The sequence below is a fragment of the Pan troglodytes genome, chromosome 16 (genome assembly GCF_028858775.2).
Source record: "Pan troglodytes isolate AG18354 chromosome 16, NHGRI_mPanTro3-v2.0_pri, whole genome shotgun sequence".
Lineage (NCBI taxonomy): Eukaryota > Metazoa > Chordata > Mammalia > Primates > Hominidae > Pan > Pan troglodytes.
This window is the reverse complement of record NC_072414.2, coordinates 81,765,113-81,779,018: the sequence shown is the minus strand read 5'-3', so window position 1 is coordinate 81,779,018 and position 13,906 is coordinate 81,765,113.

The window sequence follows — 13,906 nt, the reverse complement described above, 5'->3', positions numbered from 1 at the left end:
ACAGCTGAATCATTTCTAAGTGTCTAGCTATCACGATATCATGACTAGTTGTTTTCATTGTTGACTTTAGATATCTAGAAATACAAAGCATTGTCAATTTAAGAGTAAAAAATATGATGCAAATAAGGACAATTATTAACAAAACAATTTGAAATCCAGATTTGAGTAATGTTCCTATTCCTGAAGGTAACCAAATAAATATTTCATCTACTTCTTGTCCTGGTCTGAAGAACAAGGCAGTAAAGACCTCCAGTGATGAAGATGTCCACTCAGGTTCAGCTGCCTGATACGGTGCCTTCCAGTGTGGCTGAAAGTTCTTTATTTGATGTTGTTTTCTAATAAACAAAATCTCGAGGTTGGAGACCATAATGTTTGATGTCTTCATCTTTCAGGAGCTTGCTGTTGCAAGAATCCTTCATTAATTTAGAATTTTTAATGAGAAGCTTATAAGGCCTTGGCAATGAAGAAGAATATCACCTTTAAGGAAAGCTGGTTAGTAGCATGGCCTTCCTGTTTTTATTTCAAAGGAAGAGAGCTGAAGTTTTCTAGAGTAGAATATAAGTTAAGCAAATGGAGGAGCCTTAGGCCAGGGAAGGTTAAAGGTTTCTGTAAGCTTTGCTAGTTGATTGTTGTGGGTTTTTTTGGTCTTCTTTTTTTTTTTTTTTTTTTTTGAGACAGTGACTTGCTCGTCACCCTGCAATCTCTGCTAACTGCTGCCTCAAACCTCTGGGCTCAAGCGATTCTCCCTCCTCAGCCTCCCAAGTAGCTGGGACTACAGGCACACACCGCTATACCCGGTTAATTTTTTTTTTTTTTTTTTTTGGTAGAGATGGGGTCTCACCATGTTGCCCAGGCTGGTCTCAAACTCCTGGGTCAAGTGATCTCTTACCTCTGCCTCCCAAAGTGCTGGGATTACAGGCATGAGCCACCATGCCCAACCTGCCAATTGATTTTTTATGATGTGTGTTTCACCAGTTTTATAATGTCACAAGTTTCCCACATTATCTCTTTCCCCAAGTTTCCATATCCAATCAGTTTTATGTGTCGTTCTTTTTTTAAAAATCTCTTCTGTTTAAAACAACATTTAAAAACCTCCAGACAAGGCTGGTGTGGTGCCTCCCACTTGTAATTCCAGCATTTTGGGAGGCTGAGATGGGAGGATTGCTTGAGACCAGGAGTTTGAGACCAGTCTAGGCAACATAGTGAGACTCTATACCTACAAAAAAAAAAAAAATTAGCTGGGTGCAGTGGCACATGCCTGTAGTCCTAGCTGCTCAGGAGGCTGAGGCAGGAGGATTATTTGAGCCCAGGAGTTTGAGGCTGTAGTGAGCTATTGATGGTGCCACTGTACTCCAGCCTGGGTGACAAAGCAAGATCCTGTCCCTAAAAAAAAAAGAAAAAAAATCCTAGACAAGATTACTTTTCCTTGAACAAAAACCACACTGTCATGCCTTCTTTACAATCTTCTTTGCCAAAAACACATCCTATTTTTCTGATATGTTCTGTGTAAATAATTGCTTCTCTTAGAACTAGTAGTTTTAATTCCACATATTAACTACAATTTTATCTCTTAGTAACCTTAGTTTCTAGTGAAAAACCTATAAATTATTTTAAACTATTTTATATCAGTATTTATAGATGAAAACCATTTCATAACTTTTTAGGAAGATGTTACTTCATTTTCTTTTATTAACTGATCTAAATGTATTTTAGCTTTTCTATACCATATGAAAATGAGGTGCTGCCCAGGCATGGCGGCTCAGGCCTGTAATCCTAGCACTTTGGGAGGCTGAGGCAGATGGATCACTTGAACTCAGGAGTTCAAGACCAGCCTGGGCAACATAGTGAAATCTTATCTCTACAAAAAACTTAAAAAATTAGCTGGGCGTGGTGGTGCATGCTTGTGGTCTCAGCTACTTGCAAGGCTGAGGTGAGAGGATCACTTCAGCCAGGGAAGTGGAGGTTGCAGTGAGTTGGGATTGTGCCACTGCACTCCAGCCTGGGTGACAGAGCAAGACTCTGTCTAAAAAAAAAGAGAAGAAAAGAAAGAAATAAGATGCCCAAGTACATAAACTTAAGCTTATGTTTAATATTTCAGTATTTTAACTTACTTAGAAATGACTTAGACATTTTATGATTACATATTCATTAATTTAGGATAAGACGACTTATACAAGTACCCTCCCCAGTGTCTTCCTCAGTCATCTTGGGTCCCAAGTACCCATGTGGCACCAAGGATGGCAATGAAGGGCAGAGCCCATCTCGATCCTGAATTTATATGCCAGGTGTAGAGCTTAGGATGGAGCTGTGAAGACAATGCCTGGAGGATCTGACCCTTTCCCACGTGGGTAGGAAACACAGCTGAGCCAGGGAGGACATATTGGGTTTGTCCCTGCCCTGTCACTGGTGGCTTAGGTGCTATAGACATACATATGTCTTCAGGGCTTACTATGGCCAGCTGTGTAGAATCCAGACTCTAAAGGCGCAAAACCAAAGATGGAAGCTCAGAGTAAGATGTGTGCAATGCTTCAGGGAAGCCTAGCAGCCACTCACACAGCTTTAGCTCACAAATAAATCAAGAAAGTATAAAAAAATTACAGAAGCAACAGCTTTATGACCTTAAAATGTCTAGCAAAGACAGTAAAACCCGTCCAACCCATAGACCCAGGCAAAAATGTCTTAACTATATTTAATACCGACAATTCTGAAAAATCCTAATTTCATATTACCAACGATTTTAAAACTAGTTTTATTTGTAAAAGATGACTAAAGTCACATGAACTTAAAAAGCATTTGGTAGCCAGGCATGGTGGCATGTACCTGTAGTCCTAGCTACTCAGGAGGCTGAAGCAGGAGGATCACTTGAGCCTAGAAGTTCAAAGATGCAGCAAGCTATGATCACATCACTGCATACCAGCCTGGGTGACAGAGTGAGACCCTGTCTCAAAAGAAGAAAGAACAAAAGAAAGAAAGAATGAAGGAAAGAAGGAAGGAAGGAGAGCGAGAAAGAAAGAAAGAAAGAAAGAAAGAAAGGGAGAGAAGAAAGGCATTTGGATTTACATATTTAATTTATGAACATTCATTTATTACAAGTCAACTTGGAACCATGTAGACAGTATACAAACAAAGACATGTATGCTGTATACATAAAAAATACAGACAGGCCAGGTGGGTGGCTCATGCTTCTAATTGCAGCACTTTGGGAGGCTGGGGCTGGAGGATCACTTGAGCCCAAAATTTGAGGCTAGCCTGGCCAACATAAGGATATCCCATCTCTACAAAAATAATTTTTAAAAATATCAGCTGGGTGTGGGTGGTGCTCATCTATTGTCCCAGCTACTTGGGAGGCTAGGGTGGGAGGATTGCCTGAGCCCAGAAAGTCAAGGCACTCCAGCCTGGGTGACACAGTGAGACTTTGTCTCAAAAAACCAACAAACAAAAAACCCAAAACAAACAAACAAACAAAAAACCTACACAGACACAAAAATAATGATGTTAATGCTTTTACTTAAAAATTTTAGCCATAAAACTGGTAAAACTCACTAGTTTAAAAGGACAGTTGGATTAAATTGTGCCTCGGTAAACGGAGTAAGTTAAAGCTTATTGAAGCCCTTATCAAGTTTCTGAGAAAACAGAGTAGCAAACTTGCATCTCAACGCACAGAGAGAATTTAAACATTTTCAGGGAGTTTGGGTGTATTAGAAGAAGATTAAAAATGGATGCCAAAGCCAGGTGTGGTGTCTCACACCTGTAATCCCAGCACTGTGGGAGGCGGAAGTGGGCAGATCACCTGAGGTCAGGAGTTCCAGACCAGCCTGGCCAACATGGTGAAACCCCATCTCTATCAAAAATACAAAAATTAGCCGGGTTTGATGGCAGGCGCCTATAATCCCAGCTACTCAGGAGGCTGAGGTAGGAGGATCACCAGAATCAGGGAGGCGGAGGTTGCAGTGAGTTGAGATCACACCACTACACTCCAGCTGGGCGACAGAGCGAGACGCCGTCTCAAATAAATAAATAAACCCACAAAGACAACTTACCTTCATGCACCTTTCAGTTTGGAACGGGAATTAGTCAGAAATTCAAAGACAAGTCTGAATTACAATCAATAGGAGGGCTGCAATTTTAAAAGCAATGCTACATTATTTTCTGCCAAGAGAGGTGAAACCACCAGCACGTGACAGCCGATAACTGGATCCTTCTGCCCTGAAGCAGAGTTGGAGAAGGCAGAAGTCCTCAGCAGAGCTCTTTTCCTGAATCTTCTGTGTAGAGACAGAGACCAAAGCCCTGATTCTTAAATGAAAGAGAGGGTTTGAAATTACTGGAGTCAAAGGAACACAATAGAGTGAGGCTGGCAGCCAGCACTGAGTCTCAGAGGGAACACTGGGTAGTCAGTGGTGGTCACTCTGAATCCTGTGGATCTGTGCCAGATACGTTAACTTACAGAAAGAAACTGAGGCAAATTAATACAAATAGAGAATTTATTTGGGGCTAGTTTGGAAACTGCAACTTGGGAGCATAGATTCAAGTTGCCCTGAATATACACTCTGATTAGCAGAAGTTACAGGTGGGTTTTGTTGTTGTTGTTGTTGTGTGTTGTTTGTTTTAGTACTCAGTGGTTATAGCAACGAGTGGGTTTTTAAATGAAAAATAAAGAGGCGGTTCCTAAATTGTTTACCAAGAATTTGCATGAAAATAATGGCAGCCCTGCGCCGGTGGCCCACACCTGTAATCCCAGCACCTTGGGAGGCCGAGGAGGGTGGATTGCAAGAGGCCAGGAGTTCAAGAGCAGTCTTGGCAACATGGTAAAACCCTGTCTCTACTAAAAATACAAAAATTAGCCGGGCATGGTGGCACATATCTGTGGTCCCAGCTACTCGGGAGGCTGAGACAGGAGAACTGCTTGAACCAGGGAGGTGGAAGTTGCAGTGAGCCGAGGATGGCGCCGCTGTACTCCAGCCTGGGCGACAGAGTGAGACTCTGTCTCAAGGAAAAAAAAAAAAAAAAAAAAGAAAAAGAAAAAAGAAAAGAAGAACATAGCTATTAATTGGCTATACATTGCTCTTTGTATCACAAATACAAAAATACAAAAACACAAAATACAAAAATACAAAAAACCACAAATTTCAGGAACATGAAGATAATGGGTGAGGCGTCTAGTCAGGAAATTACAAGGGAGAAAAGAAAGAACAAAATGTCATTGAACAATTGCCGCTGGGCATGGGTGACCCTATCCCATGGGCATGGGATGCAGGACTGAAGTCCCATAGTCCTGTCTCTCTCGGCCTGATAAATTTTGCATACCTCACATAACTCGGACTGCTCTGAGCTATTTTTCTTTTTCTCACTGGTAAGCCCCTACCATAGCTCCCCAAACTTCATGGCAGCATTTTGTGCACTAGTAACTATTTAATTGTTTATAACACTGTGTGTCCTGCCCCTCTCATCCTGGCTCGTGGTTCCAAAAGGATAGGGACCATATCTTCCTTCAAACCTCCGAGTCCCATTGCTCAATCAATACTTGCGAAATGAATGAATGAACAGACGTGCAGGCTTCAATCGCCCAGTCAAATAGAGACTGCAAAGTTGTTTTCTAATAATGAAGGAACTGGTAGGGGGCGGGATTTCATTGGACATCCAAGCCAGGAAGAAGATGTTCGAGGAAGCAGGGATTCACTGATACAGGGGCTGTGGGGGCCAAGTGGAAGGGAGTTATCAGAGTGTAGCAAGCACCAGATTCATAGTTGGTGTCTTGCTCCCGCTCTAAGGCTGGGGTGCTTAAGTGGAGAAAGCTGATGGTGGCAGGTAGTAAATGCTTGGTAAACGTTGGTCATTAAAATTAATGCAATAGGCCAGGTGCGGTGGCTGACACCTGTAATCCCAGCACTTTGGGAGGCTGAGGCAGGTGAATCACCTGAGGCCAGGAGTTCGAGACCAGCCTGGCCAACATGGCTGTATTAGTCCGTTCACACGCTGCTAATAAAGACATACCTGAGACTGGGGAATTTATAAAGGAAAGAGGTTTAATTGACTCACAGTTCAGCATGGCTGGGGAGGCCTCAGAAAAACTGCAATTATGGCGGAAGGGGAGGCAAACATGTCCTTCTTCACATGGCAACAACAAGGAGAAGTGCTGAGCCAAAGGGAGAAAAGCCCCTTATAAAGCCATTAGATCTCATGAGAATTCACTCACTGTCACAAGAAAAGCATGAGGGTAACCGCCCCCATGATGAAATTACCTCTTAATGGGTCCCTCCCATGACACGTGGGGATTATGGGAACTACAATTCAAGATGAGATTTGAGTTGGGACACAAAGTTTAACCATATCAATGATGAAACCCTGTCTATACTAAAAATACAAAAGTTAGCTGGACATGGTGGTCGGCACCTGTAATCCCAGCTACTCACGAGGCTGAGGCAGGAGAATCGCTTGAGTCTGGGAGGCCGAGGTTGCAGTGAGCCAAGATCAAGCCACTGTACTCCAGCTTGGGCTACAGAGCAAGATCCTGTCTCAAAAAAACAAAACAAAAACAAAAACAAAAAAACCCCCATAAAATTAATGCAATAACCATATAGATGGAGCTCCTGGGAAAAGCTGTTTCATTTGCTGGAAAAGGGAAGGATGGAAGAATAATCTAAACAAAAACATAGAGAAATGAAAGTGCAGGCCAGGCGCGTTGCCTCATGCCTGTAATCCCAGCACTTTGGAAGGCTGAGGTGGGTGGATCACTTGAGGTCAGGAGTTCGAGACCAGCCTGAACATGGTGAAACCCTGTCTCTACTAAAAATACAAAAACTAGCCAGGCATGGTGGCACATGCCTGTAGTCCCAGCTACTTGGGAGGCTGAGGCAGGAGAATCACTTGAACCTGGGAGGCCGAGGTTGCAGTGAGCTGAGATCATGCCACCGCACTCTAGCTTGGGCAACAGATTGAGACTCTGTCTCAAAAAACAAAACAACAACAAAAAAGATTTGTGATTTAGGCAAAGAAATGTGGCCTTATTGTGGGTGGGAGAAGAAGCACAAAGGAAAGGAGAAGGAGGCAGATATACAATCTGCTTGCTTCAGCTGGGCATGGTGGCTCACGCCTGTAATCCTAGCACTTTGGGAGGCTGAGGCGGGTGCATCACCTGAGGTCATGGGTTTCAGACCAGCCTGGCCAACATATTGAAACCCCGTCTCTACTAAAAATGCAAAAATTAGTCAGGCCTGGTGGTGCTAGCTACTTGGGAGGCTGAGGCAGGAGAATCGCTTGAACCTGGGAGGTGGAGGTTTCAATGAGCCGAGATTGCCACTCCAGCCTGGACCACAGAGTGAGACTCCGTTTCAAAAAAAAAAAAAATCTACTTGCTTCATGGGAGTGGAAACTGCATACAGGTGTGTCAGAGAATTGTCCTTAGCGACCAATGTGGAAGAGGGGGCAGCTATTCCTAGGGATAGCTTGGTGGCTGCCCCCATACTTCTAGACAGTCTGAGAGGAAATGCTGAGTATTGGGAAGCATGAGTTTTTTGTTGTTGTTGTTTTTGTTTGAGACGGAGTCTTGCTCTGTTGCCCAGTCTGGAGTGCAGTGGCTTGATCTTGGCCCACAGCAACCTCTGCCTCCTGGGTTCCAGTGATTCTCCTGCCTCAGCCTCCAGAGTAGCTAGGATTATAGCCATGGGCCACCATGCTCAGCTAATTTATTTATTTATTTATTTATTTTGAGACAAAGTTTTGCTTTTGTCACCCAGCTGGAGTGCAATGGCATGATCTCAGCTCACTGCAACCTCCGCCTCCCAGGTTCAAGTGATTCTCCTGCCTCAGCCTCCCGAGTAGCTGGGATTACAGGCGACCACTACCATGCCTGGCTAATTTTTTGTATGTTTAGTAAAGACGGGATTTCACCAGGTTAGCCAGGCTGGTCTCGAACTGCTGACCTCAGGTGATCCACCCGCCTCAGCCTCACAAAGTGCTGGGATTACAGGCGTAAGCCACTGCGCTGGCCTTTTTTTTTTTTTTTTTTTTTTTTTTGTATTTTTAGTAGAGATGGGGTTTCACCATGTTGGCCAGGCTGGTCTTGAATTCCTGACTTCAGGTGATCCCCCCACCTCGCCTCCCAAAGTGCTGGCATTACAGGCATGAGTCACTGCACCCAGCTGGGAAACATGAGTTTGAATACATCTCATCACAGTGATAAAGAAGGCGGGGACATCTTGCAGCAGGTGCAGGTCATTCCTCTGCAGACCCAGCTCCTCAAGTTCACTTCATGCTTGTCTCCTTCTTCTCAGCCCCTCACCTGCCTTCCTTTTGCCACCTCTTGCCCAGGTGCTGTGAGACAACCTCCTGCTCTCCCCTCCCTCCTGTGGAGTCCATTTGTGAGTAAAAAAAAAAAAAATGGCTGGAAACATGGTGGGGTTGCAAAGATTCACATTTTCTTTGTACACCTGTAAAAAGAAAATAGGAGAGGTATATTCTCCTAGATACACCTATATCATAAAAAAAAAAGGAAAACCATATCACATGAAGGAAAATTAAGCATTACAAAGAGACCCGCGTCAACCCCCTGAGCCCTTGGACATGCTCAGAAGCCCCCTTCAGATCCCCTCTGGAGCCTCCATCTGCCAGCTCATTCTCATTAATTAAACGTGCTTTTCTCTAGCATCAGCACTCATAACAAATGATGACAGGGTTTCGGATCCCAAATCTTTCTTATTTATCATCCATGGTTGTAAGTCTTGCTTTCTGTTTTTTCATTTCAAAAATTCAGGCTTTCCACTATATTACACATTAAATAAAAATCTCTTAGCCTGGGAATTTGACAATTGAAAATTCCACCACCCTTTTCTCCACATGAGTAAAAAATGTGCTAAGTTCTAAACTGATTTACAAATGAATTTTTGGACCATAACCTGTCTGTAAGTTATTTGGCGTATCTGTATGTAACCACATGTTTGTATGTGAATTTGCTTACCCCAAGTGGGGTTTTTTCCTCTCTTTCTTTTTCTTTGCTTCCATCCTTCCTCCCTCCCTTCTGCGCTCCCTCCCTCTCTTCCTCCCTCCCTTCCTTCCTTCCTTTCTTCCTTCCTACCTTCTTTCCTTCCACATGCAGCATCCGCTGATCTTGCTTCTTTTTTTTTTCTTCTAATTTTTGAGACAGAGTTTCACTCTTGTTGACGAGGCTGGAGTGCGATCTCGGCTCACCGCAACCTCTGCCTCCTGGGTTCAAGCGATTCTCCTGCCTTAGCCTCCTGAGTAGCTGGGATTTGAGGCATCCGCCACCATGCCTGGCTAATTTTTTTGTATTTTTAGTAAAGACGGGGTTTCACCATGTTGGTCAGGCTGGTTTCGAACTCCTGACCTCAGGTGATCAGCCTCCCAAAGTGCTGGGATTACAGGCATGAGCCACCGTGCCCAGCCTCATCTTGCTTCTTATAATGCATCCCAATTTTGGTTTGAGGGCACTATCCCTTGCCTACTCAAAGTCCATGCAGTTGGGTGGTGTTGATCCAGTCACAAGTGTGGCATGGGCCCAGGTCCAGCCCATCAATGCATCACATTTCTTTATGTCACTTTTGAGCCAAGTCAGGCCAGCTAGGGACAGTAGAATTCAATTAGTTGTTGGACTTATTGTACTTACCTTTTCCCGAGAGAGTGTAAGGTTTGGAGCTATGGCCACCATCTTGCAATGACAGGAAAGTGAAACCAGTGTGGAGTAGAGCAGAGAGGGGAAGTAGAGACTTGATTCTTTGATGAAGCTGCCCCTGAAGATTGACTGTACGCTTAGGCTTGTCTGCTTTATGAGCCAATAAGTCCACTTTTTGCTTTAACCAAAAAAGTTTGGGTTGGATTTTCTGTCACTTGCAACCAAAAGAGCTCTCACTAGTTCTCTCTCTACTCCTGCATTAGTGAGTCCCATGGCAGACTCATGGATCCCCTGCTGTTGACCTAAATACCCTGCTCTTCTCCTCCTCTTTGGAAAATGAGCACTGCACACATGTCCTGCTGAAAGAAAAGGAACTGTTTTTAAACAGTCTGAGCTCCAGTCTTTTCTGTACCTCCAAATAGGGAAGTCACATATGTTCCCAGAGTTCTAGCAGACACTCTAGCTGTCATCTGGCACCATCCTGAAACTCAGAGCCGTTCTCCTGTGGGGAAACACAGCCAGCCCCAGGTAGAACCAAAGTGACAGCGAATTCAGGGTGTTCCGAGTCTCCCGATGGCCAAATTGACCAAACCTGCCTCTCCTGGCCGATCTCCAGAGGCACAGAGAATTCATGTCATGTTTGAAAGAACAGTAAACCTGGCAGGCAAGGTGGGGAGAGAAGTGGTTAAAGACAAGGGCATAGGCATCAGCCAGACCTGGGTCTAAATCCTCAACTCATCACTCACAAGCTGGGTGCTGGTAGCAAGTTACTGAGCCTCCTGGGCCTCAGATATCTCATCTGTAAAATGGGGATAGCAGCATCCACTTCACAAAGCATTTGCAAGGACTGACTGACATAATGAGGTGACAATGCCTGCAGTAAGTGCTCAAAATATGGGAAAAAATAACAATATTATTGTCATTCGATAGCTCCAAGCCTGGCCTAACTTACAAGCATGCTAAAGCTTCTTGTTAACTGGAAGGATCCTAAAATGGAGCGAGCAAAAGCTAGTTATAGCTTGGGTACCCCTCAGTTGGAACCATGGCATGAAGAACATGGGCATTAGCTTCAAGTAGACTTAGGTTCAAGTCTGGCTGTCACTTATAAGTTGTGTGACCTTGAACAAGCCATGAGAGACCTTCTGAGCCATCATTGCTCCATCTGTAAAGTAGGCAAATGAAAACTGACTTCAGAGACTTGTGGTGAGAATGTCAGGTTGTTAACAGCTCAGTAAGTGGGTGGGCTGCGGTGGCTCACGCCTGTAATCCCAACACTTTGGGAAGCTGAGGCGGGCAGATCACCTGAGATCAGGAGTTCAAGATCAGCCTGGCCAACATGGTGAAACCCCGTCTCTGCTGAAAGTATTTTCTCTACTGAAAAATTAGCCAGGTGTGATGACGGGTGCCTGTAATCCCAGCTACTCGGGAGGCTGAGGCAAGAGAATCACTTAAACCCGGGAGGTGGAGGTTGCAGTGAGCCAAGATTGCGCCACTGCACTCCAGCCTGGGTGACAGAGTGAGACTCCGTCTCAAAAAAAAAAAAAAAGCTCAGTAAATGGTGGGTATGCCCTGGGCGTGTCCATGGCTGGCTGTGCAAGTGATGGCCCTCAATTAGCTGAGTGCAGGGATGAGGCTGCTGTTATCTTTATTTAAGCAGAATTAATGTATTCCTTAGGCAAGGGATATAATTTATGGTGAGAGAAGAGGAAGAGGAAGAAAAAAGAGGAAGAATAATGAGCAAACAACAGTGCTACCGAGGAAGAGCTATGTGGAGTGACATTGTCTTGAGATCTTTACGCACAGATGGTTTGCCACTCTGGGAGCCTTGCAATATGAGGGCAGGGCATTGGCAGTGGTGTCAGAAGAGCTGGGTTCTCCCTGGGAGGCGGAGGTTGCGGTGAGCCAAGATCATGCCACTACACTTCAGCCTGGGTGACAAAACGAGACCCTGTCTCCAATAAAAAATAAAAATAAAAATGGGCCAGGCACGGTGGCTTATTCCTATAATCCCAGCACTTTGGGAAGCCAAGGCAAGTGGATCACCTAGGGTTAGGAGTTCGAGACCAGCCTGGCCAACACGGTGAAACCCTGTCTCTACTAAAAATACAAAAAATTAGCCGGGCATGGTGGCAGGCTTCTGTAATCCCAGCTACCTGGGAGGCTGAGGCAGGAGAATCATTTGAACTCGGGAGGCAGAGGTTGCAGTGAGCCGAGATTGCGCCATTGCACTCCAGACTTGGCAACAAGAATGAAACTCTGTCTCAAAAATATATATAAATAAATACAAATAAAAGTAAAAAGAAGAGCTGGGTTCTCATCAGTAACTCTGGGCCACCCAGAAACTCACGCCCCTTTAGTTCTGGCTGAGCTGCTTTCCTTACCTGTGTGACCTCAGACCTGTGACAGCTTCTCTGAGCCTTGTGTCCTATTTGTAAAGTGGAACTATTAACACTTAACATCTTTCCCAGGATGGATGTGGAGGTTAAATAAAACATGGAATGTGGAAACACTTTAAAAACTGTCTAGAATCTCCAGGCGCAGTGGCTCACGCCTGTAATCCCAGCACTTTGGGAGGCCAAGGTGGACAGATCACCTGAGGTCAGGAGTTTGAGACCAGCCTGGCCAACTTGGTGAAACCCTGTCTCTACTAAAAATACAAAAACAAAAAAAAATTAGCCAGGTGTGGTGGCGCATGCCTGTAATCCCAGCTACTCAGGAGACTGAGGCAGGAGAATCACTTGAACCTGGGAGGCGGAGGCTGCAGTGAGCCGAGATCGTGCCATTGTACTCCAGCCTGGGCAACAAGAGCAAGACTCAGTCTCAAAAACAAATAAACAAACAAACAAACAAAAACAGAAAACTGTCTAGAATCCTCTTCTGGCCCTAGATAGCCTTAAGGATCTATGGTTTGGGTCCTGCAGCTTTACAATATACATGACATATTTCCTTTTTTAAAAATTTAAAATATTTTATATCTTTTTAAAAATAAAATTTAAAATAATTAAAATAATTTTTAATTTAAGACTGGGTCTCACTGCATTGCCCAGGCTGGTCTCAAACTCCTGGACTCAAATGATTCTCCCGCCTTAGCCTCCCAAAGTGCTGGGATTACAGGCATGAGCCACTGCACCTGGCCACGTGACACATTTTCAATGTACTTTTCCTGTGTCTGTTTCATGCCCTGAAGGATGGACAGGGTAGGAACAGAGCAGGGAGGGTAGCAACACAGAGTTTGGCATGGGCTGGCCTCCCTGATGGAGGAGGTGGTTGGGGTAGGGCTGTTAAATGGGCAGAAGTGAGGTGGCAGAAAGGCAGACAGTCTAGATGACCTGAACCTGAATCCTGGGCTGTGGCTGGGAGACCTTGGGCAGGTCACTTATAAACTCTCCAGCCTCCCTTAATTCTTGAGGATGAGAATGTTATTGTGAGGATTAAAAAGAAACATGTTTAAAGCACTTAGCATGGTCCCGGACATGTTTTCAATCTCCATGAGTTTTATTTAATTATTAAATAGGAGAAACAAATTAGAAACTCAGGAATACCTGAATACAGTCTGGGTTCATTCAGAAATGAACATTTGATCCACTAAGGGAGCGTCTGATTTTCAAATGACTTATCTTCATTTAATAATATTTAATTGGCTTAGAATGGCAGAGTATGGGTTCTCTAGGTTGGAAAGGACATTAGGCAGGGCTTGCGGTGTGGCCCCAGGAATCCTGGGCTCAGCAGAGCTGCCTCAGTGTCAGGAAGGCCCAGTGGGCAGAGTTCCAGGGATTTGCCCCTGAAAGAAGTTTGTAAACCCCGCAGTTCAATGCATAAACCCATTCCGATATTCCTGGTACGAGACTGAGGCCCTTCTTTGAACAATTCTGTAACATTAGACATCACTACCTTTCTTTATTGGAACAGGAATCTACTGCCCTGTTAGGGCCATCTGTGTCCAGCTTCTAGATCTGATTTCCAGAATTCTCCATTCTTTTTTATTTTAACTTTATTTTTTTGTAGCAATGGGGTCTTCCTATGTTGTCCAGGCTGATCTCAAACTCCTGGGCTCAAGCCCTCCTCCTGCCACAGCCTCCCAAAGTGTTGGGATTACAGGCATGAGCCACCACACTTGCCTGAATTCTTCATTCTTAAGAAACAGCTTCCAGCATAACCCACAGGAACTGCAGGGTTCTGCCCCATGGGCCCTCCTGAGGAAGCTGGGGGACTGACGGCTCCTGCTGAGCCTCAGAAGAAGGAAGGAGCCCAGCATCCTTGAGAATCCGTTTTTAGGCCGAG